This window comes from Agelaius phoeniceus, chromosome 6 (assembly GCF_051311805.1).
Source record: "Agelaius phoeniceus isolate bAgePho1 chromosome 6, bAgePho1.hap1, whole genome shotgun sequence".
NCBI classification, from domain to species: Eukaryota; Metazoa; Chordata; class Aves; order Passeriformes; family Icteridae; genus Agelaius; species Agelaius phoeniceus.
The window spans coordinates 44,021,925-44,046,588 of NC_135270.1; the positions used below are offsets into that span (position 1 = coordinate 44,021,925).

Genomic DNA, 24,664 nt, shown 5'->3' on the forward strand with positions numbered 1-24,664 from the left:
GGAAGTTTTATGAGCTAAGAGGTGAGGTGCTCAGTGAAAAGGTGAGAAGAGCCACGTGCATCTGAATTTGTTTGGTTTTTTTTTTAATTTTGGTGGGATTTTTGACACATAACACAAAGGACTGAAGGTAACTGGCTGGAAGTAGTGTGATAAAACAAAAAGGACATGATCTACATGCAATGCCTGACCCACATAGATATCACTGAACATGCACCTGCTAGTTCAACATCCATCCACACCCTCAATAAAAAAAATAGTAATTAAAGGTGCCTGAGAAGCAAGATGATGCAAAGGATATGACACAGAAATGGGCTGCAAAAGTCTTAGGTGCTAATCTGAACCATGTGACTGTCTAAGTGACCATCAGCTAGCAATTTATGGCCTCTGCTCCACAAGTTTTCTCTCTGTAGCAAAACAAAAATACTGATGTAATGGGAAGTGTTAATGGTTGTTATGTGTGTTTGATAAATAGGCTATCATAAGTCATGTGAAAGCCTGTGGGTTTTCTAGGAGCCATAAAGGATAAAGAGAATAAGCAAGGAAGTTCCCGTAGAGAATAAAACAATTGTAGAGAGTAGAAGCTGTGGCCCTTGGCGGAGCAAAACTTAACTTATGTGTGTCAAGGTAGTTCTTTGTGCACTGGCCATTGCAAGCAAGTGTATCTGGATGAAAACAAAGAGAAAGGTGGAGAGACTGGAGTAAACAGCTAAGGCTCAATGCTTACATACTGGACTGGCTGTGAACTGCAAGGAGAAATGCTGGGCTTTTGTTTCATCCTGTTTGCTCCTCCCACAGGCTAAGAAACAGGGTACTGTCCACACTATTTAGAGGCAAGGAGGATTCTACCAAAAAATACTGGAGGTAAGTGAAAAAGGTTTACCAAGACCTTGGAAAGCAAATGCTTGCAGTAAGAGATTGTGAAACATGCTTCTTACAGTGAGATAGGCACCACTTTATTTGGTTACTGTTCTGTTATTGTCTTCAAAATTCATATTGGGCTGTTGCTAAGGTGGTTGCAGGGTTGAGTCAGGATGCTGCATTGCCGGTTTTCACCTCTCGAGGCCTTTAAAGATGTGTTTTGGATATATGCGAGCAAGACAATTCAGAGACAGAATAGTAGGAAGAAATATTCCCACTAGTGGTAACCTAACTCCAGCCTCCTTTACAGTGACACTGATCTCAGTTTTTGCCCATTCAAAAAAAAGTGATGCTGCAGGGGTTGTCTTGGAGGGTGTTATGAAAAGCATGGCTGCGCTGTCACAGTTTGTGCTTGCCCTGCCAGTCTGATGAGCACAACCTACCATCAACAACTTCAGCCAACTTTGGAAAACAACAGAGTTGACCCAGCTCACCCATTGTACGCATATAACAAAAGGACTCCCAAAGAGGGTGGAAGACAGAAAACTTTCCAGCTTATTCATCCAAATACGTTTTAATTAATTGTCCTGCTATACAGCCCTCTGCCCAAGTCTGAGAGTCTTGTTATCATCCTGTGGTGTTATCAGCATGTCATCTCCAGCCTCAGGCAGCTGTCCACCAGCCTGGGAGGCTGCTATGACAGACTGGCTCGTTTTACGATATATTGCTGTGATTGATGAGGCCATTCCCCCTTTTCTACACTCATCTGCTCCAGGCCTGAGACTCCCTTAGCACAACCAGTCCAGGCTCCCACCATAAAATCCCAGCTGTTGTGCAGCTATTCACAATTGCAGGAAATCAACAGAACCAAATACTGGGCTGTTGCCTATCTTATGTAATTTGGAGTTTTGTTTTTCTTTTTTGTATGTATGTGTGTAGCTGCCACGGTACACAGGATTATTCAGGGTCACTCCACAGAGGCAGCCAATTAGAAATGATCCAACAAGCAATTTCTTCCTCCCTCCCTTGGACCATGTTGGTGTGATTACAGTGAACAGAAAGGCATGGGACTCTGTTAAGTGTGAAAGTTTAAGCAAAAATGACCCACACAAGAAGAATGGAAAGATATAACTCATTATGTTATCACAGCACTGTGGGGAGAAGTGAAGAAGAAACGTGTATTTCAGTCCTCTGTGCTGATTTTAAATTCTCATCTTTCCATCTTTAACAGGCATCTTCAATCCAAGCTATGATTCTGGCTGGAGGCAAAACACAAGGTGCAAATTTCTGAATGCTAGTCCCAAATAGCTTCTCAGACAACTGATTTATTTTATAAGTTTTAGCAACCCTCATCACCACCTAGTCTTACCTATGTGCCCTATTTCATCCCCAAATGATGCTCACCATTCCTTTGCTGGGAATGCAGAGAGGGGAGGAACAGGGAATCCTGAAAATTTTTGTCCTGAGGCACCAGAAGTAGGAATTAGGAAGGGTACTAGGACTGGATAGGGTGGAGCTCTCGGTGTCAGGACAATTCCTGCACAAAATACACCACAGAAAGCTAAGTGGAAATAGACTTCAACATTCTGGAAATGTGGAAGGGACCTAACAGATCTCTTCAGGGTACAGGACAAGATTAGGGAGGGGAAAAAAAAGGTACGGATAGTGTGATAGGAAGCCTTACTGCCTCTATCACCAAACTGCGTAGCTGGTTTGTTGGCGGCGCCGGAGAGACAAGAGCTGAGCACAGAATGTGACCAATGTGAAGGAAAACAACAGGGCCCCCACAGCTGCTGTGCCCTGTAAACAAAGCTCAGCTTTCTGAAGGGCCATGTGAGATTTTGCAGAAGAGTCCTGAAAGAACTGAGGTCTGCCCAAAGGAAACAACGGGGATTAGAGAAATGAGGAACATGGGATAATAAGATGAGGACTTCACTGAGCTTAAACAAAAGGTACTCAGGTTACAAAATATATATTTTAATGTACTCCTACCAAAAGATCAAATGAACATTCAAGAAATAAATGGGCAACGCTTAATGCGTAACCAAAATACTCAAAAGCAGTATCTTACACAGCGGAGGAAATTGACAGGAGTTATCTAAGAACAACAACATTGCTGTGGACAAGAATGACTGCTCAGTTCACTGATGAGCATTCTATTCTACCATTTCAAGAAATGATCATGTTCTAGGAGATGTTTTTTCGTCATGAGATAATGCTGCAAAATTGCTTCAGTATGTTATGAAAATGGGGGCAAGAGAATTTTTTTTCATCCACTGGTCTATCTGGATAAAGGACTTATATAAAATGTCAGAAATAGCTGTCAGATGAGAAAGTACCACCAGCAGACTTCCACTAGGTTAATAAGTCTGGAAGAAATATCTAAATTCATTTAGGAATATAATGTATTCTGATCTTTTGCACTGCATCTCTTCAGTTTAAAGATTTGTACCACTCATCTAGGTCACATCAAGGTCAAATGGCAGAAACAAAAAGACCAGTCATGTGGACAAGGACAGGCACCCAATGGAAAGGTTTGAATTTAACTTCTCACATGGAATGGCATTTGTTGTAAGCTTTGTTCAGAAACACACATATGAGCACTTGAAGTCATGAAGGAGAATTCTGCCTTCCCACTGGCTTCAGGAAAGCATGTTTCTGCTTGAGACAAGAAAAGAGAATGTACTGGGAGTGTGTTTATTTGAACCACAATTTTAATGCTCTAGAAATGCTGACAACTTGCAAGATTAAATCCTGTATTTACCAACTCAGCAGTATCCTCCCCCCTAAATTTCTCCATCAACACCACACCACAACATAAGGGGGAAACTCTAGAAAACAAGGTATCTATTGACACTTGGCAAATCTGCACTTGAGTTCTCTGAGCTGGATCTAAACAAAACTGTTTCCTGGGATTAACTCTCATGATTTTGGATATGAAAAGTGGTTCACCCATAAAGCAAATTGAAACCCAGATCTCTCATTAGATGATCTGAACAGTTGTCAGTTGGCAGCAGCCTGACTGTGCAGGGATAAAAACCATGCCACAGTTCCGCGGGTGAGCCAGTATCCTTGTGAATAGTTTCAGGATGCATCAGGAAGCAATTACCAAATCCCAACAAAACCTAGTTATGACCCCTTTCCTTCATGACCAACTATCACTTAGAGAAGCCAGAATTATTTTTCTCCTCTCTCCCCTACAGTTAAAACACAAATTAAGGGGATTTTCTTTTTCCCCTTTAAACTCTCAGCCCGGTTCAATCTCTTTGTGCCGAGCCTTTTGTCTTCGGGGAGAGGCCATTTCGCTGGAAGCCGATGGAAAGACCACTGTCCGGCAGACAATGGAGCTGTCGGCTGAGCAGGCGCTTCGGAGCGGAGAGCGGGGCGGCTGAGCCAGAGGCATTCCCGGCCTGTTGCCATAGCAGCGGGGCGAGCGGCCTGCCCTGCCCGCCGGCCTGCCCTGCCCGGCCGCCGGAGCTGTGCGGGGAGCCCGGGGCTGGGTGGCCGTGCCGGGCCCGCGGAGGGCAGGGCAGGAGGCCGGGACTGGGTGGCCGTGCAGGGCCCGCGGAGGGCAGGGCAGGAGCCCGGGGCTGGGTGGCCGTGCAGGGCCCGCGGAGGGCAGGGCAGGAGCCCGGGGCTGGGTGGCCGTGCCGGGCCCACGGAGGGCAGGGCAGGAGGCCGGGGCTGGGTGGCCGTGCCGGGCCCGCGGAGGGCAGGGCCGTGCAGTACCGGGGTGCGCGGCGCTCACTGCGGGCTGGCCTTCGCCACAGGCTGCTCCGCAGGACCGGCTTGTACAGACAAGCCCGGGCGCTAATTACAGAATTTGAACTAGATCAAAATAACATGCACCAAACACGTTAAAAGCATTGCGTGCCTGGAACTGGCATCCTTCAGGGTCCACCAGAAATCTCCGTGTTGGGAAAACACGGGAGGTCCCTGGCTATAGTAATTTCATAGGAAGCCCTGGCTGATCAAGGATGTTGAGTGGACAGTTTGCAATTTCAACCAATTCTACGTATTTTATCTCCTCCAGCAAAGCAGGCTACAGTGGGAACCATTAGAAAGTCATTAAATGGAAGTGGCAACACTTTCCCAACACAAAGAATAAATACAGATAGCATTGGTCGCATTATCCTCTGTAAAGATAGGGTAGAGTTGAGCAAGAAAGCAGCTACTGGAATCCTATATGCTTTCCCCAACTTTTGGCTCTCAGCATTGAGTCTCTGTATGTAAGTGTAGCTCTAGAGTAGGCAGATTTTTATAATCCACACCCAAGTCTCACTGTCCAAACTGAAAAGTTCTGGTTGCTTTTGTGATAGGTAAGACCCTTTTCTCAATGATCTCATGCTTGGGTACAGAAATTGAGGAAACAACGTCAAGCAGACAAAGCAACTCCCTTTTCAGCCAAGACCAGCTTTACTTTTGATTTGGTTGGAAGAACAAGGATCCTGCCTGCAGCAGCTATCCACTCCAGCAGTTTGTAAACTATAAGTTTTATATAGGTACACCAAAGTCTGACTGTTTCTTCATTGTCTTTTTGACCTGCAAAGCAGGCTGAAAATCTCTTGAGAACAGGAGCTCTCATAAGAGTATATGAACTTCAGGTCAGGACAGAGTCTCCTGGATCAGCATTCCTGACAGCATTTCAGTGATTCTCTGTTGGTCCCAGCTGGAACCTGTACATGCTGAGGCAGCTGCAAGACAGACAATAAGCTCAACTGAACAGCTTCCAGCTTCAGTAGAGCTCTGGAGTTCAGCTTAAATTTGGGAAGGAGAAAGTTCAGGTTGGTTCTTTTCATTTACATTCCTTCATTCATTTCCTAACAAGGGACCACCTGGAAAGGGGGTATTGCCCTGTCTGCCCATGGATGGCCAGATGCCAACAGATTACACTGCTGAGTGAATATATTCCTCAGATGTCTGCACTTGCACGATGCAGCAGATAAAAGATATGTAAAGCAGACCTCTTATATCCTGCGAGCAGCAATTCTGCTGAAGTGGCAAAAGGGAGCCTTTCTTGCTACACTGAGCCAGTAGGAGACTTTTAGATGGAAGTAATTTTGTTAATTTTGTAACATTGTAGAATGTAATGTTGACTGTAAAGGTGTTTTACCATAAATGGTGTGTTCAGTAGTATGTACTTAGGGGTAATGTGCGTGGGTTTCCCTCAGGTAAAGAGGGTCAGAGGGAAGTAGGCAACATCATGGGATGGATGGCACCTTTGGAAGCAGTGATTCTGGAGAAGATTTGGATTATTATCATCTCTGATGTGATCTTGAGACTAAAAGAACCAATATAATAGGATTTAGGAAGAGAAAAACATGAAGGGGATGTGAAATAATTTCACTTGCATGATTCCTGGTGGAACCTGATCTTTTGTCTAGAATTCAGAAGACAGAAAAATTGAGAACTGTTCAGAAAAGAGTCACAACAATCTAAAGGAATAAAAACTCTACCACACACCAAAAGACAAAAGCTCAACCTATTTAATCGGCTCTACAGGAGATTCAGGAACAATCAGTCTGTAAGTACCTACCCAGAAAATTATAAAAGAAAAACTGCTGTGATCTAATAAGTGATATGTGGTAGTTGGTAGGCAACATGGAGAAACTGATATTAAAAACCATGCAGAGGCAATTAACCACGGAACTGATTTACAAAAAATCCTCCTCAGTGAAGTCACTGGAGTGCTTTAGGCAGGTGAGATTATTCTAGTTCTCACAGGAACTAAGTCAGGGATGTGCTATGGTTTCTGATATGCAAAAGCTCCAGCTACATGATCACTTTAAAGCTTTTTGACCTTTTAATCTGCATGGGAAAAAATATAGCCATGGTTATTTAAGCACCTCCATTTCACTCCCCTGTTGTGTGATCAGTTTCAAACCAGCTGAATGAATTTTAGTGCTTCTCCCTCACAGAAAAATATTAATAAAACTAAATTACATGTGGAGAGCTGAGCATCTTGGAACTGGCTGTGAAGTGTGAAAAATTCAAGTTACAAAGAAAGCCAGACCAATATTCAGAAGGCCAAATATAAACATATCTGTGAGGATGTCTTCACACAACCTGCTTCCAAAGTGCTCAGACATACATGATCCTACACATGATACTGTAGTACTAAATGATGTTGAAAATAACTGAGGAAATAAAACGGTTTGCATGTAATTATCCTTTCTTATAGAGTACAACTTAGCTGAAATTTGCTTTTTTGCACCTCAAAACTCGGTTCCTGATGTACACTTTTGTGTAAATCCAGCTGCTTATTCCTGCATGCATGACGGCAATGCGCTGCTTGTGCTTTCAACAAATACCGAGGCACTGAAATCCCCTAACAATGCAGCCTTGACGAATCTGAATTGCTCACTCACCCACTGAAATTCTATACAGAACAACTCAGAGCTGTTAAGCTCACAGCAAAACCTGCTTCCAAACCTTCCCTTTCTGGAACATCTCAGTGGGCACAGACACGAATTTCCATTATAATTTCAGCAATATTTGGAGAAAATATAGCTCTTTTCGTATGTTTCATTTTATCTTCTACTACAGAGAAACAGCCAACTTTTCCTCCGTCTGATCAGAAGAGAAATAACATCCCACGAAAGTTCACGAACCAAACCCCCCTCCTCCCCCACATCCTCCTCGGCTCTACAACACCGTGCGCTCCTACCAGCGCAGTGCGCGCTGTGAATACGGCACAGGGGAAAATCAAATGCCGGTTTAGTTGCATATATAAAACATACAATTCTCCTTTTAATCACTCGTTCTCAAGGGACGAAACGTCAACTCTCTGCCTCATCCTACCAGTAGTGCTCACAGCACCAAACTCTGCCTGTAAATAAAACTTTCCCAAGTCAATAACACCGTGTTGGAGGTTCCCTTGGACTTCATGGGCTGGAGATGTTTTCCCCAATCTCTTTTCTCTGCTGTATCAGCCATCCCTCCGCCTGCCCAGGCGCGCACCGGCCGCGCCGCTGCAGGACCTTGCTTCTAAAAGTTTATGCGCCGCTCCTCCTCCTCCTCCCACCGAAGCAAAAACACTAACCCGAGGCGGCCGAGAAGAAGGGCTCGGTGCTGGCTGCACTCGGCGGGGTCGGGTCCCTCGGAGGCTGGCGGTCCCCGCCGTGCCCGTGGCGCAGCGGAGGAAGGCGCCCGCGCCCTGCCCGCCCCAGCTCAGCTCAGCTCAGCTCAGCGCGCTCCGCGCCGGCCCGCCCGCTGGGCAGGGCGGGGAGGTGGGGAATGTGCAGGTTGGGGGCAGGTCTGGCACACCCCGAGAAGCAGGAGGTGGGAGACGGACAGGGAGCAGCCGGCAAAACGGGAGCGGAACTTCACGTTAAACTCCGCCGAACAAAACCCCCGAACCCCCGAAGTTTTGGGTTTGCTTCAGTAATAAAGCTGCGCTTTTTTTTTTTTTTTTTTTTTTTAAACTAAACCAAACTGCCAAACATTTCAGCTCATCACCTTGCAGAAATGCAGCAGGCTGCTCCCCGTGTCAGCAGCGGAACCATTGTGTCCCATTAACTCTTCCGTCACTAACTGGCTTTAGGATTGGGATTTCCTTTTGTCCTCTTAGGTGAAACTGTTTTGGATGTACTCCAGGCTGGGTAAAGATAGAGATAACTTTTAAATGCAAAGCACATATCACATTTTAAAGAACTCAGTCAGCCAGTCATTTCTAATCTCCTTGGAAACATTTTCCTAAGTTTTTCAGTCATAGACACGAGTCTCTCTCAAACTAAGAGACTGAAATTCAAGGGTGGTTTTTGATCATTGGAAGGATATGAGATTCCAGTGCAGTCTTACAGATGGAAAATGGAAGGAATAAACCACCTGTTTTTAAACATCAAGCAAGACAAATTTATGACATTAATAAGAGGATATGTCCATTTCTGATAGCAGGAATTAGACTTAATGATCCAGGAAGTTCTTGCCAGCTCTTGCCATAAAAGGAAGGAGAAGGAGACCCAACCTACATACCAAACAGCTGGGTCCACCAACACAGAGTGCTCCACCTGCCAAATACACTTCTAGGTGTTCCCAAATGCCCTGGTTTTAGCCTGTATTTCTTCTTTCCTTGCCCTTACCTCTGCCCCAAGCAGTTCAGGTGTAAGACTGAAAACCACAGGAACAATCTGTCAGTGCCTCTCAGAAACAGCTAACATCCTTTTGCTCCTCTGTGACATTCCTTGGTTATTCAGGTTTTCCTCATTTCCCCATATTGATTACTTTGTAGAAAAAATTACACATGATATTTTGACACACTGAGGAAAACAGATTGTGTGAAGGCAAAGTTGTCTGGATACTTGGGAAGTAATGCCAAAAAGTACCTGGCATACAGAAAAATAATTGATTTGCCATTTACCCATTAAATTATATCAGTATAAAAATAATTTTAAGTACATGAAATTACTCACAGAATGTAAATGGCTTTATGGTTTGAATGGTGGAGTGTGGCAGCATGCAGAACCAAAAACAAGAGGCCAATCTATGACTTCTGGGTGTTGGTACAATGGTGATTGTGAATTAAATGATGAAAAGGGGGTGAGGGCAGGTGATGAAATGAGTGTGATCAGGGACTGCAGGGACAATTGTGTGAGTCTTTCCTGTGGGAAAGGTGCTGCACAAAGCTGCACATGCTGCACCAAGCATGCAGCAAAGCTGGTGCCTGCCAGCCTGCAGAAGAGACAGGGCTGCCTTACTAGAGGGATATGTTTGTGTTGATAGGCAAGGAGTCGGAATCAGGGGTTAGATGCCTTTCCCAAGAAAAAACCCAAAACAACTAGTGAATCAGGAATGGCCACATGCTGTCCTTACTTGTGGCAACCTATCTATCTAGGGTATTGCCAATTTTAGCCTATACTACTCCACTGAAATTAAACAATTAATGGAAGAAGCAGAACATTTGTTTTGTAATCCCCCCCGGTCTGCCAACCGTGAAACTATCCCTTATGCAACACCGTCATGCCTCACTTCCCTCCCACACCTTGTTGTAACAACTTCATGTAGCAGACAAGGCTTTCTCTGTCAGTGTAAGAAAAAGCTTCTTTCACAGAGCCTAAAAATTCCCAGGCTTATAGCAAGTTGAGGCTACAGCAGAATGAGATGGAGAAATTAGCCCAAGGACAAACTGCTTGAACAAAAACTTGTAAAGGTGTGGCCTTAAACAAACATGCTGGCTGGAAAAGATGAAAACTCAGACCTGCTCTTGTGACTTACCAGGTAAACAGTGTTCCTTTTCTCATTTTACCCTTTCTCTCCTCAGCTAAGGGAAAACTCTATGTAGATAGTTTTGTTTGCTGTTCTGTCTGTTGCCTCAATCATTTTGTGCAGAACAGTAATGTAAGATGAGCAGGGAGATGAAGTCATCTTTCCCTAGACTCCCTCTTTTGTTTCTTGTTCCCAATTAGGGTCCATAATTAATCTGGCCACCACGACAGAGCACTGCATGGGGTGCTGGGATGTCACAGACATACTGAAGCAAGCTTGTTTCTCAGGAAACAGGTTTTTTTCTCATAAGGTGGCAGTCCCTTGACCTTTTGTCTAATACAAAAAAAACTTTTAAAATGTGCACATTAATTAACTCAAATTAGAAACAGAATCAGATTTGTGGGGAAAGAAATAAAATCTGCCTTCCAAAAAATACATGCACTATAGAGCTGTTACTATCTCTAAACACAATGTCTCAAAAACTGTCAAGAGCCTTTGTTAAAAATGTAAAGGATAACTTCACTCCAAAATGCCTTTGAAGCTGGTAACTCAGCCTGTGCTTGGCTGTGGGAAACCTAAGTTCAACTCTATTTTTCCTTACACAAGAGCTCAACCTGAACTTCACGTTTCTCATCCTAGAGAAGGATCCTACCCACCCTGATATTGCCAGTTTGGGTCCAGTCTGTCAAAACCCCACCTTGGACTTTGATGGAAGCTCAGTCAAAATCCAGTGTGGCCACAATACCTTTCCAACAACCCCTACAGAAAAACTAAAGCCACCTGATATCTACTGTGTGTCTAGATTGTCCTTTGGATGTTTGACACCTCTCTGGCAGGTAGTGTTGTAGATAGCAAACCAATGAAGCTTTTACTGCTAGGGCCTGCTTGGCAGCCTAATGGATCTCACTGAGGGGTCTCTACATTCTCCCAGATAGCCCTGAGAAGGTGTAATTTTCATCACACCTCACATTCCTATTTTTTTATTCCTATTCATCCTTACAAAATATGAAAGCTGTATGAAAGTCTTTTTTAACTCTGTTTCCTGAGGCATTTGAAGCATAGATAACAGATAAGGACTTGCTCTTGAGTAGTATCTTGTCATGCTGGCCTGTATTCGTCCTGCAGCAGGTGAGAAAGAGAGAAGAAACCAAGCCCAGGCTGAACACAATCCTCAGTCAGCAGCATTTGGCTTGTGTTTATCAATTATTTTGCAACCACTGAATTCTGAAAGTTGCTATTCCAGGATCTATTTCTTGGGAGGAAAATTTGGCAAAATTAAAGCTCAGTAGTCCAGAATGGGTTTCTGTAGTATCATCCTAGCAGGACAAGATGGTTTAGGCCAGGATACAATCAAAGCAAAAAAAACCCCAAAACATAGAGAATGAAAGGCATCAAAATACATTAGGAGAAAAGGTTAACTGAAAGCCAGATACTCCTCACCTATATAACACATGACATAATCCAGGCACTAGTCAGAGCTAAATACAACTTCTCATGACTGAAAATATGAATAGCCAAACCCACTGATACCTGGGAAATCTATGAGACATAGTCTCTGACAAGTTTCTGCTTGTTACATAAATCCACATGCCTGAAGCAGCCTTTTGCCAATAAGCGTTTAAGGTCTGTGAGAAGAAAAGTGTGTAGAGAAGTTCATAGGTGACAGACCAGAGTCCAGCTGGTTCTAGTTCTCATGCTGAGAACCCTGAGAGATGTCTCCTTCAACCCTAAGGGTGTCCTAACCATGCCTGCCATTTAAATCCATTTGAAATGGATCCCTTCAGATGCACCTCCTATCACAAGTGACCAAGCCCTTCCTGGCCTCAGAGCTGTAAGCAGGAGCCCTGTGCCCCAAAGACAAGGCTGGTTCAGAAGTGTCTGAGAATGGTATTTTCCTCACATCCTGGTTGGATTCCAACTGACAGAAAACATTTCTCCTGCTGCTGTGAAGCAATCTGCGCTGTGGCTGAGGAGACCAGGATCTGTGTGCATAGAGAGGGATGAGTGGGTGAGGAAGCCAGGGGGAACACGAGGCACTGTTAAGACCTGTCTGATTGAAGAGCCACTTGGTTGGGTTGGTATGATGTTCAACCATCCCTTCCAACAAAAACACAACTGAGATTTTCGGTTGAAGTCTTTCAAGAATTTACAAATGAGAGTATGTATCCATGCACACCCCCTCCCCATATACAGAAATACAGATAATTATATACATAGACAGAAAGAGAGAGTACCCTGGCTCACCTGCTGCATGCTTCTGCTGCCTTGTGACTTGCGGGCACATAACAGAGAAAGGCTTCAACCAATGCCTGAGGCAAAAAAAATCTGAAATCTTAACTCCTGGCCATAATGATGTAGAAGGTGTACCACTTCTCCAGTGCAGTAACACTGGAGGGAACAGAACATAATCTGAAGAAGCAGCAAAACCAGTGCCAAAGTAAATGCACAATCCAAGAGTAAATGCATGATTTATGAGGAGGAAATAAAACTTAAAACTCCAGCCCTTCATTCTTCTGGAGCAAAGCAAACTCTGACATGCTCAAGGAGCTACATATTTGTGAAACAGCTCCTAAGCCTTTAATGACTATTACAAAAAGCTGCCTCCTTTATTTGTATAATTTATAATAACTTTATCTTCAAGTGGAAGATGATTTTTAATAAAAGACTTGTGTATTCTGCCATGTTACACAAAAGTCACATCTATTGTAACTAACTCCTGGTTGAAAGAAGAGGTGGTAAACATCTGGACCACAGTGTCTGGAAGCTGAGAGAAGCCTCAGTCACCTTAATGACAGACATATTGCATAAGCCAGTTTCTTTACCTCAGTTTAGTGGAAATTTTATCAAATTACCTTTCCTATTACACTGCCAGAACAGACAGTACAGAATGACTATGCTAACTGGGTGTAACCAGTTTTATTCTCACCTGCCACTCATTTCCATGGGACTGGGAGTTACATGGTTAAAATCACATTCTACTGAATCACTGGAGGAATGCACAGAGAGACTTTCCTCAAGACCAGTAGTTACAGCAAGGGACAGCGTGACTCTACCTTGGCCAAGGGGATGAGTTGCAGAGCTACTAATTGTGTTCAGAATGTGAGAAGCCAAACAAAGGCTTTTCACATCTGAGGCATCACGGTTGATTTGTCCAGGTCATGGTCTGAATGGCTGATGGAGACAAATTCTCCAGGCCAGCAACATGCAGTTTAATGAAGACTTGTTCAGTCAGCCTTATTAGCAAGGAATTTTGCAGTGTCTAAGGAGGAGGGGTTGATATGCCTTCAAAAGGACACAAAGGGTGCTAATTTCTAATCTCTGCTCCATTCTTTAAAATTTATAGCCAAATTATAAAGTATGAGAAGCTGAGGGGAAATAAAACCCCATGCAGTTGATAAAGGCAGCCTTTGTATTCCAATTTCTGTGGGAGAAAACACAGAGTAAAAAATTATGTTGGAGGATCTTCACTCTTCCCACCATCTTACCTCATCACTGGAATTAAAAATTATTTTATGCTTATAGTGCTCAACAGTCCTGCCATTCATCACAGAAGACAGAGATATCAAAAAAACATGCCATGGCCATAGTTCATGGCCTTAGTGAGTCTAGCAGCTATTTTTTAACAGAAGTTGTATTTTCACCATTTTTACCATTTGTTCACTGTTTTTTACAAGAGTTGACTTGAAAATTACTTTAAAGTAAACTGTACTGGCAGATGCAGCATACAATTTGGAGACCATTACTGTATATTCACCACAGTGTTTTCCTCTTTTTAAACATCTTCCCTTTTGGTTGCACATAGTCAATGTGGAAACTGACTTTATTAAACACATTGCAAAGCCAGCTCCGCTTACATGGAAAAAATACAAAGTACTGCATTTGCCAAAGCGAACTGGGATCGAAGGCTTTTGAAACAAAAAAACTAATGAAATATATAGGGAGTGTTAAGTTCTTAAACTTTTCAGGAAAGATAGTGAGGAATATTTACCTCCTGATGATTACTAGGCAATTAGATTAAAAACAGCACAAGAACATATTTTACACTTTCATTCCAGGTAGGTGACAGGCTCGGTGTGGCTCTAGCAACTTGGCTGTATTACATGTCTCTCTAGACTACTGCATGGGGACTCTGTGTGGTTATGATGTTAAGCATAGAGACCACTTGCCTCCAAAACTGGTTCATCAACTTGAGTAGCATTTTCCCAATTTATGCTAATTTAAGCAAAGACTTCTATACTCAAACACTACTCATAGTGTTTGAGTACAGAAAATAAAGCTTTTTTTTTTGAGAGGTGGGAGAATGATTTAATGAATGAAGTTAGAAAAATGAAAATATACACAAAATTTTCATCCATAAAATTGAGTTTTAGAGATAACATACTTTTTTTTTTTAATGTGATGTTAGAAATCCAGGTATAAGAAATTCGACAGCACCATACAAAATAGAAAATGTCTGGGGAAATACACCAGCTTCAGATTCCTGTAAGGTGCAGAAATTATCCTCACTGATGGAATTTAAATGACACTGCAGGGCACTCCAGTAAAGCATCAGCGACTGCTAGAACTGGTATGTATTTTCTCATGTATTTTCACTACTTTGCAACAGTGCTACTTCAATTATCCAATCAACAAAGAGAAATTTAAGTTCGGAACTAGATTATGAAGAAATTCTTCTGCATGCAGAAGGGCCTTCTGCCAAGTAAAGGAGAATGACAGTCCCTTTACTAATTTTCCCTTCTCTGCCAGAAGGGAATGCAGGATGAAGCAGGTCACCCACTAGAAACAAGGTGATGCCACTGGCATCAAAGCTTTTAAGCATTTAAGTTATTTTGAATTGGAAAGAAATAGAAGTAGAGCAGCACCCAGAAGAGAAAAATTGGGCAGGAAGAGAGAAAATCCCATGGTGAAGACAGGGAAAAGGAACCATGTGGGTTAAAGAGCATTTATTAGAACAATGGCTTAAGAGCCACCTTGAAACTTTTCTGTAAAGCAGGAGATGGGCTGAAGCAGGGGGATTAAAGCTGTTCACTAAGAAATAACTGAAATGCAGAAAAAGTATAGCTTAGTCATCCATCCTTGTACTTTCTTCCCCCTTACTTCTTCCCTGGAGAAAGATATCAAGAGGCACATGAGCTAGGTTTCCAGGTCTAGCAGGAAAAGCCTCCTGGGTCCTGGTCCCATGCTGTTTGACTTGAGAATGATCCAGGAATTATCAGGTTATTCTCAAATGCCTTTGTGCATTGAAGAGTGACTCTTCTCCCTGCCATATGATGAGGGATGAGTTGATATCTGCTGACCTGCTTCTCCTTTTACCCAGTAGACAAGGGGCTACTGGGTCTGGCAAAACCCTTCTCCTTTCACACCAGTTTGCTCCATTAGTTCAGGTTTAGGTTGTTCAGAAGCGTGAGACAAACTGGTTTTGTTCTGTGGATGCAGCTGGACTGTAAATCTCAGCAGAGCACAGCTCACCCTTTTGCCCCAGCAGTCCCCCACCCTCTGGCAGACCTGGATCAGCTTGGCAGGAGGACAGAGGACAGGGCTGAAGCCCCAGTCACCACTTTTTAACATCTGAGTCTCTTGGCAGCTGAATCACCTGATGAAAGTAGATTGCATTCAAAACACCTTCTCTGCATTTCCCTAACTCCTTTGCCCTCTAATAACCTCCCATTACTGGCAGCATCACCCTTATGAGAACCCTCATGTCCATTGCCTCTGACTGCTCTTTTACTGGGATGCCATCTGTTGTTGATGCCTTTTCTACTGGAGCACTGACCTCTGTTAGCTAAGCTGCCTTGACCTTTATGGGAGATCAGTTCATCTGATGCTGTCCATCTCTGGACACATACGTGACTAATCAGGAAATCAAGAGCTCTTCATGATGTTTGAATTGTGCTGTGACACACAGACTGGTTCCTGCAAGCCTGGGACACAGAACAGCCAAAGGAGCTGAAGCTGAGTCCTGTAATTTCAAACCAAGCAGAGATCAAAAGCATACCTGCAGAGTTTGATCACATTGTGGGGACGCTCTCGTTACTCTTGTTATATCTAAAGAATTTGCAGTGGCATTGATTTTAGCAGAGATGTATGGTCTTAGCAGTGCCTGAGAACATGCCCATGTTGTTAATCCATTGCCACTGTGTCTTCACTGCCTTTGCAGCCATGCTAAATCAAGGAAAACTGCTCATGCGTAATGCAATCTGTATTTATCTTAAGGCCAGATTTACCCTGAAAGCCTGAGGTCTACCATCAGCAAGGACAGATCTGTGTGTGCAACAATAAGCACACAGCTCTGCTCTTCAGCTAAGCATGTTTTCAAATACAGCCTTCAAAGCAGTGCAGTTTGGTGGCTTTACCAAGAAAAGCATAATCTACTCACTGAGACGAAGATGCAAGATGAAGACTGTGCAGCAGGCCAATTACAGCATTTGCTGAAGAGACACACCAACACTCAAAGAAGGGGAACAATGCACATGCAACTGCATCAACAGAGTGAAATGCCTTTGTGTCTCTTCCTCCTTGGAGACGAAAAACTCAAAAGATTTGTGGGGAATCCTGCAGGTCTCCCAGGATACACCATAGTTCGCACTAATAATGTGTTGCTGGAGGCAACCAAGCCTGAACAAACAGATCAGTCTGGGGGAGGAGGAGTGGTGGGTTCATGAAAGCAAAGCCACCAGAAAAGCCCCCCTTACTCCTTTTATGTAAACTTTCCCACCCAGATCCTAATGCTGGCTGGCTGGTGAAGGGCCTGCTGCAGAGGCAGTGCAGTGGATCGTGTCCCACTCTGGAGCCAGCTGCCCGTGCTGGGGGCAGCGCTGTGCAGCCCCGAGGCACAGGGAGACATGACGCTGGTGCTGTGCTGGTGTGACAAATGCACTAACACCCTCCACTTGTGTGCTCTGCCAGGAGCACCATGTGCCTCTCTGTTCCTTCTGTGTGGCATGTGCTCCCTTTCCACCCCAGCCCCTTCTGAAGACTCATGCCCACCACCAAGCATACAAGTGCATGTGTAGCAGAGGCAGGACGTAGCAAGCACATATAGACTATCTGTTTGAATATACTGCAAGGGGACTTGCCTGATGCACTGGCACAAAAGGAAATAACATCCCAGGATGTATCAAGGAGACAATTCCTGAAGATGGGAGAACAAGTATCTTGATATCAGGCTGTGGTGACACCTCAGTCTTGCACGGTTTTGATCACCACATACCCGAAAGATTAATTCAAACAGCAACATGAGCTGAGAAAAGCTTTCTAGGATGAGGATGGAGAACCAGAATACTAAAGAGCTTGCCTCATTCAATTTAGCAAATGAACACAGAGAGACATAATTACCCTGTATAAATATATTAAACTGCTTACACTGGAGAGGGCAAAAAGCTATTTGAAAGACAATATTGGCACAGGAACACATGGATAGGAAATGGTCATGAATACATTTACATCAGGGTCCTGGGAAATAGATTCCATTCCTATGATCTCAAGTGAATCATGTTTAAGGCTCTCTGAAATGTCTACATGTGAAAATACAGCAGCTTCAATAAACTGTTAACTAAAGTCTCCACCTAAATGAAATAATTTCTACAAAGCCTGTAATAAGCTTGAGAACACAGAGCTACAGGACATATGTTGGCAGGATCTCTAATCTCCTTTTAGACACTAAATTAAATGGCTAGATTTGGAGAGGAGCACACTGAAAATTTTGTTCAACTGTAACAAGAATAGCTGGGACATGAGAATCTTGGAAACAATTTTAGGTGCAAAACCCAGATCTGGACTTCTTCACAAAAAGTATTGAGCACTCTTAATAGTTTTGAAAAACTGAGTCCTAAGTGATGAGTTCAAATCAGTGTCCATGAAATATACTGCAGTACCACAAGGGTACTAATAAGTAAATTGGACTGGCATCCATGTGACAAAACCCAGAATCACAATTCTCATTCTTGCTAGGCAAGATCAGAATGAAGAAATAGCATGAAGTCTCCTCTTCCTCTCATGTAACACGCACAGTCACAATGCAAATACCAGTTTATAGAGGCAGAGGATTTTGGTCTCATCTGTCAAACATGAGGACAATTAAGACCAAATTGCTTCTAATAACAGATGAACATGGTTATTAAGATTCATGTCATATCTGTGCTCCAGTATTATATGGTTTGATCAAGGCTAGATGAGGTGAAAAACAGAGATATTGAAGTAAAGACATAAATCAGCAGTTTCCCTAGGGTACTGTCATCCAACTCTGCTCATTTCTGCCTTCAAATAACAGAAAGTGTTACATTTTGTCCCTAACACTGCAGCTGAATAAAAGAAAAAGGGAGGCAGAAGTCCTGATAAAAATGGACATTTAACACAAGTTTCTAAGTGGGCATAAGAAAATAAGTTGTGAACATAAAGCTGAAGGTTTTGCTTAAATTATTCTGTTCACTATTCATGTTTTTGACAAATCTGCTTCCCATTTTATCCCACACTGTTCTTTGAGGAGATGACTCTATAACTGATCCCCTATAGGTGTTCATCATCACTTTTCCAATTCCTGTGATGTGTAGTCCGCCTTTCTTAGGTTTTGGATGATATCACAGCAAGAGACAAACAAGCAAATCCATGCATTTGGGTATTGTGAAATTTCTCATTCTTACTTGCTGTCTTCTGCTGCCAGCTTTTTCACTGGCTGTTTTACTCTGCCAGCTCCATTCAGCCCCTTCATAATCAGACAGGAAATTCCACACAGAACTGGGATCTCTAATCAAGAGCACATGCAATGATTTACAACTCTTGTTAATTGGTACTACTGCTGAAGCCTTGCTTGCTGCTCTGCCACGTAGAATCAAGGGTGCCACTTCTCAGCTGGATGAGTCCTCCCTGTGGTGAATCCTGCTGCGGTTCTGGAGCTGCAGAACTGTGTTGCCTAGGGGGCAGCCAGTGCTGTAGGGCAGCAGCATGAAGCTGGGACAGTGCTTCTCCAGAGTTACTCCATGGCTACAGTGCTATTCCTGCCTCCTCTCAGCAGTACGGCAGCATGCTGCCAGGAACTGAATGCAACAGGCGAGACGATGTCGCTGAAAACTGCCAGTGATGTTTTCCACTCAGAAAGAGATAGGGGAGATATCTTGGTGTTCTTCTCTTCCAGCAGCTTTAAGCTTGGAAGCCGCTTAGCATCCTGCAGAATTGGTCCAAATAAACCAAGCTGTTCCTCTGTGAACACAGCAATCACAGATAGCTGCTGCACTCAAGCATCCCATCTCCAATTAAGCTTTACACTGAAATGTCCTTTCCAGCTGCAAAATCTCCTGCTGAACTCCTCAGGCTTATCATATCAGCATGTGGCTTTCTGCATTAGAGACCAACTGGGGCCAACATAAACACTGTGGCTGAGGAATCACAGCCTTACAAACAGAAATAAAGGGCTTCATACCACCTAGTCTGCCTCACTGAGACAAACTACAAAGCACCTACTCATATCTGTTTTCTTGGGATATTGCCTATATAAAGGCAGATGAGAAGGTCAGTCCTGTGACTTGCCCTGGACTTCTCTCTGCTGTCCTTTCAGCTGATCTATGTAAAAACATTGATGAATAGGTGTGAAAAGAGTGAACTACATCAAGTATACCATGTAGGCTCAGCATTGAGCTCTTCTATAATAAAGATAACTCTGCTACAAATCCACAGTTACTGTACGTTCCACTTCTGAGTAGTCATGAGAAGAAAACTCAGCACCTGAACTAGGAGATGCTCATTTAGCTGTTTGCAGCACAGGGCCAATGACATGGCACAAGATCAGAACTGATTCTATGCATATATATATATATATATATATATCTAATACATACACACATAAAGTTATAAAGTTTTTAATTGTAACATTTCCAAGCAATAATGAAAATTAGACTCAGTGGAATGCTGTCACTTTCTCCTCTCTCACTTTGCCTCCTCCTTGTCTTAGACTTGGTTTTCTTAAAATGTGGAGGAGCAGGGAAGGCCTAATTAATTCACAGGGGTAAACACCATAAGACTCAGCCTTGTAGGCATTAGTAGGAGCAGACACTTTTGAGCTTTCTTCTAACTCCTTTCTTACTATAAGAGCAATGTTCAATTTTGTCCTCCTACACCCTGATATTTCTCATTGTTCCTGAAGAAAAAGCAAGAATCTGATAGTCCTACAGCAGCATCAACCACTCTTCTTTGTGAGGCAAGGTAACAGAGAAGATAAATAATCAGTGTTATTTTCTGGGGTGTAAGGGAGGCAGGTATTGGACCTTTTGAAGTTAGCAGACCACATTTAGGCCCACAAGAGCTGGCAGAGCTGAGCTCATTGACATCTCAGCTTGCTTTTAAATGTTATCACTAGGACAGTCCTTTTTAAAAATCAAGTTTTGAAGGGATGGAAATGGCTGATCAGGGACTAACTTTGCTGCAGCTGATGTTAATCAGAAAGACATTATGCAAATATTTGCTCAGGATATGGTAATGTTATAGAATGGCTTAGGTTGGAAGCAACCTTAAAAATCAACTTGTTTCAACCACCCTGCCATAAGCAGGGACACCTTCCACTAGACTAGCTTGCTCCAAGCCCCATCCAGCCTGGCACTGAACAGTTCCAGGGATGGGGCATCCACAACTTCTCTGGACAATCTCTTCCAGTGCCTCACCAACCTCACAGTAAAGTTTCTTCCATATTGCCAGCTCATGTTGACCTTTTCATCCACCAATAGCCCCACACCTTTTTCCTCAGGGCTGTTCCCAGTGTATTCCCTGCACAGCCTGCAACTGTGCTGTGTATTTCAAACTGAAGGGTTTGGTGCAGAAATGACCAGGTGAGGTTCTTTGGCCTGAGATATGCAGGAGGCCAGACTGGACAATAATAATGACAACACAGTCCTCCTTTCTGGCCTTAAAGCCTATGAACCAGATGACTGCACACCAAGATTATTTTCTATTTCTCTCTACTGAATAGATGGAAATAAACATTTGTTTATTGTTGTACCTGTTCTTTCCTCATTCTAATAGTTCCCCTATCCTCCTGGCAGATTTTCTGAGCTCTCCTTCCTGCCACAAGGCAGGACTGAGACAGTGACTCTGGCCCACTACTTTTACCTGCAGTCTTCATCAAAGAGCAAGGTTGTCAGTCTATATGGCAAAAACTTTTTCTACTTCACCTAGGTCCAGTTTGCACAACCAAGCTGCAGGCTTCCTCATTGCAACACAGGGATGAGGACTGAACTCTGGTGCAAAGGTCATTGTGATACTGCAGCCAGGAAGCCTTGAAGATGAGCTCATTTCCAGTACACAGGTCTATCTTGGGATCACAGCACTTCTACTGCCAAGAATTATCTAGACCTAGCTTCTCAGAGCTGTCCCACTAATTCATTACTCTCCAAGAAGCTAAAAATGCATGAGAAAAATCTGGGATGACAAGAAGGATATAAAACTCCTGAATTGGTGGTTGGTATTGACATGGAAAATAAAGAACCCTGCCTCTGGTGCTGAATCTAGCCCTTACAGTTTGGAGTTGTTTAGGAGTATATTTTAGGTGCTATTTGTTCATGGTATTCTGAAGTCCCCTCCTCCTTGAAGCAAGGGTTGGTTGTTCCTCTCTGCAGCCTCTCCAGCTGGCTTTGGCAGGCTCTCATGCCCAAGTTTTCATGTGTCTGGGACTGGGACACAGCACAAACTGGTTAATATTTAAACAGCACAACTGAAATGCAGTTCTGTATGGAAGGTGGTAATCATCAGCATGTACTATTCTCCCTCTTGCCATGGTAATTAACATGGAATAATTTCAGAACTTGTACCCTGTTCATGGCATTTAGTGCAACCACATTGCACAGCTATATAATCTGTTCAAAGCTGCTTGTTTGAAACTCACTGAACACCATTCTTGAAGTCATCATATCAGGATTCAGTATCTAGCTGGCTACAGTTACAGAAGAAGTGTAACAGAAACACTGCAGAAAAGCATTAGGAAAAGGTTTGAAAAGTTATTACTTGCCCTCTGTTACCGTCAAGATAGCTGGAGCTGAGCTTGTCAGAATTGCCATTTCCAAGTTTTGGAAGAGAAGCACCAGAGCCCCATTAAATAATGTTGAAAATAACAACATTCTCAGAATTAATTCCTTGTGCTATTTATGAACTGTCTGGATTTTTGGAAGTTAGGGGTCACACATGCAACCTTCTATCTCCAAACATGCAGATGTTCTCAGAAAATAATAACACAGCAATTTCCTCAGTATCCCAGTAGTCCCAGGGATAGAAGAAAGTGCCAAAGAGAACAACTGGTCAGCAAATTGAACCGTTAACATCAAACATGGCATAACTGCAGCTTTGCTAAGATACAAATCACAACAGAAACAACACAACTACCAACAATGCACCTAAAATTGCTATGAGGAAAATTATGCCTACACACAGACATACACAGCTTTATTATGTGATACAGATTCTATTATATAGTCTATGAAGTTTATAATAGAATATAGTTTATGAGCTATGTAAATATATATAATATCTTCTTTATTATATGCATGCTGACCACATATAACTATATTTTGTATACAATATAATTTTAATTTATAAAGATAAAATTATTTTAAAGAAAAATGGTGAAATGCAGAAATCTAAATCAAACTGTGAGGTATTTGGGCACAACTGCAGAACAGATCCATAACCACAGTTACAAGAAGGCCTCTCCGTTGCTCCTCTGTCTCGCAGATATTTGGCCTTTTTTGAAAGCTGAGACAGGCATCTGCTACAGAAGGAACAAACACTTGTATTGTATCAGTAACAGAGATGTCCTGTGTTACTTGCAGAGCACAGCACAAAGGCCAAAAGTTCCTACTTCTTTTCGTGCTCATTGATCCAAGCTGGGCAACGTGGCGAGGCATGGTAAGAACTCCGAGGCAAGGGCACTTCAGCAGTACCAAACACAGCTTCACACACACTGTGAAACCCCAGCTGTTGTAAAGTGCTTGCTGTTATAACCACATAAACATGCCCCTGGTAAATGGACAGTCTGCTATCACCTGACTCACATTTCTTGGCTAGCTGCTGCAGGCTAAAGAGTCCCTTGTGCTGGAAAAGATGAGGATAATATAAAAGGCTTCTTGGTGCCAGATTTCAAACAAGTATAGGCAATGAAGTGCAGCATCTTTTAGCTGCGCTTTGATAGAAAAGCAAATCTTTTTCACTTCTGCTCATACAACATTGCTGCCTTTACAGGATATCAGTCTGCTTATCCCAACTCCATCAGTCAGGAGGTTTTCTGCTGTCCCCTGTAGCAAGGGTAAACTTCAGGTTGCATCATTCAGGTCTCTCTCATCTTCCTCCTTCAGATATCTTCCTAGGCCATATCTTGCATAAACACATGCATTATATAAGCTCAACCCCGTTAGTTTTACACTCAAATTTTGTGTCAGTTGTGACAAAGTTAATTCCCAGCCAATTCTACGTGCTTAGAGCCCACCAGCCCTGGACACCAAGATGCACATTTTTATGGCTGGGACTTGTCTCTGTGTATGCCTAGTCAGACCTACCTCAGGCTTTCATCTGCTCCCATACAAAACCCTGTGCCCTGAACTACTCCAGGCAGCTGGTGTTTAAGCATTTTGCATGCAAGATTAATTCAAGACAAGTGGTGAAATTATGGAATAGAGTGTCCTTTTATCCTGTTCAGGCAATAAAAATTCACCATGGCTAAAATAGTTATTTTACTTAGCATCTGACCACAGAGTAGAATTTTTCATGCTTTTCTCAACACTAGGTTTTTCTCACTTGAAACAGTATTAACCCCAGACCCAGGTTTCATAGACCTGATTCTTTACCATCACTAAGTAGATCAAAGCATTGATTTATTATTTTCATAGGGCTTTTAGCAGTGAAATTAGTCTGATTTTTTTTCTCCCTCCAGCAAGCTTGACCTTGGAGTCAACATACTGGTTAGCAGTCAACGTAACTTCATCATCATACAGAGCATGAGGATTCCTCTCTTTGCCTTCATGGCAAAATACATGCCATTTTATTGTCTTGGTGGAGCGTTCAACTTTACTACAGACTGAGGCAGCCAGTCCTTTGAGGGGAGAAATGCAAATCAAATGCTTGAATCAAGTCAGGTTTAAAGAACTGAATTTCTGGAGAGGGGCAGAGAGGACGGAGAGAAGAAAATGACCATACATTTTTTGTCCACTTATGCACTATTATGATGGGATGACAGTGGGCTGTACAACAGAAGAGCAGCCAGAACTGTACAACAATTCCATGGCCACCAGGTCCTCAGCTTCCCCACTTCCACAAACGTTCCTGATGCCAGCAGCCATCTCAGGGAGTGGACTGTGAGGCATCCCAGGAACAGGACAAACAGATCCACTTTGTTCATCCTGCTCTTTTGCAAACTCTACACCTGGTGACAGAAAGACTTAGTGTATTTCACACTTCATGTTCCAGTATCACTAAGGTACTGGAAGTGTAAGCGTATCTTGTGTTTTATGTATCTTATGTTTATGATTAGTGTATCTTATGTTTTAACTAACAGCACAGCTTTGTTTGTATTACCTCCTTTTTTACTTGTAAAATTTTTAGGTGACTGGACTGAGTTTTTGTACTCGTCTTA

General features: G+C 43.0%; 1 protein-coding gene and 1 long non-coding RNA gene across 2 annotated transcripts in view; one reads left to right on the forward strand and one right to left on the reverse strand.

Moving 5' to 3' along the window:
* The window catches only part of STON2 (stonin 2), a 67,616-nt gene that overhangs the window by 19,257 nt on the left and 23,695 nt on the right, over positions 1–24,664 (reverse strand). The window lies entirely within an intron of this gene.
* LOC143694399 (uncharacterized) lies at positions 5,469–7,548 on the forward strand. Its single transcript, XR_013182862.1, has 3 exons — positions 5,469–5,642; positions 6,243–6,382; positions 7,405–7,548. It is a non-coding gene; the product is annotated as an uncharacterized LOC143694399 (long non-coding RNA).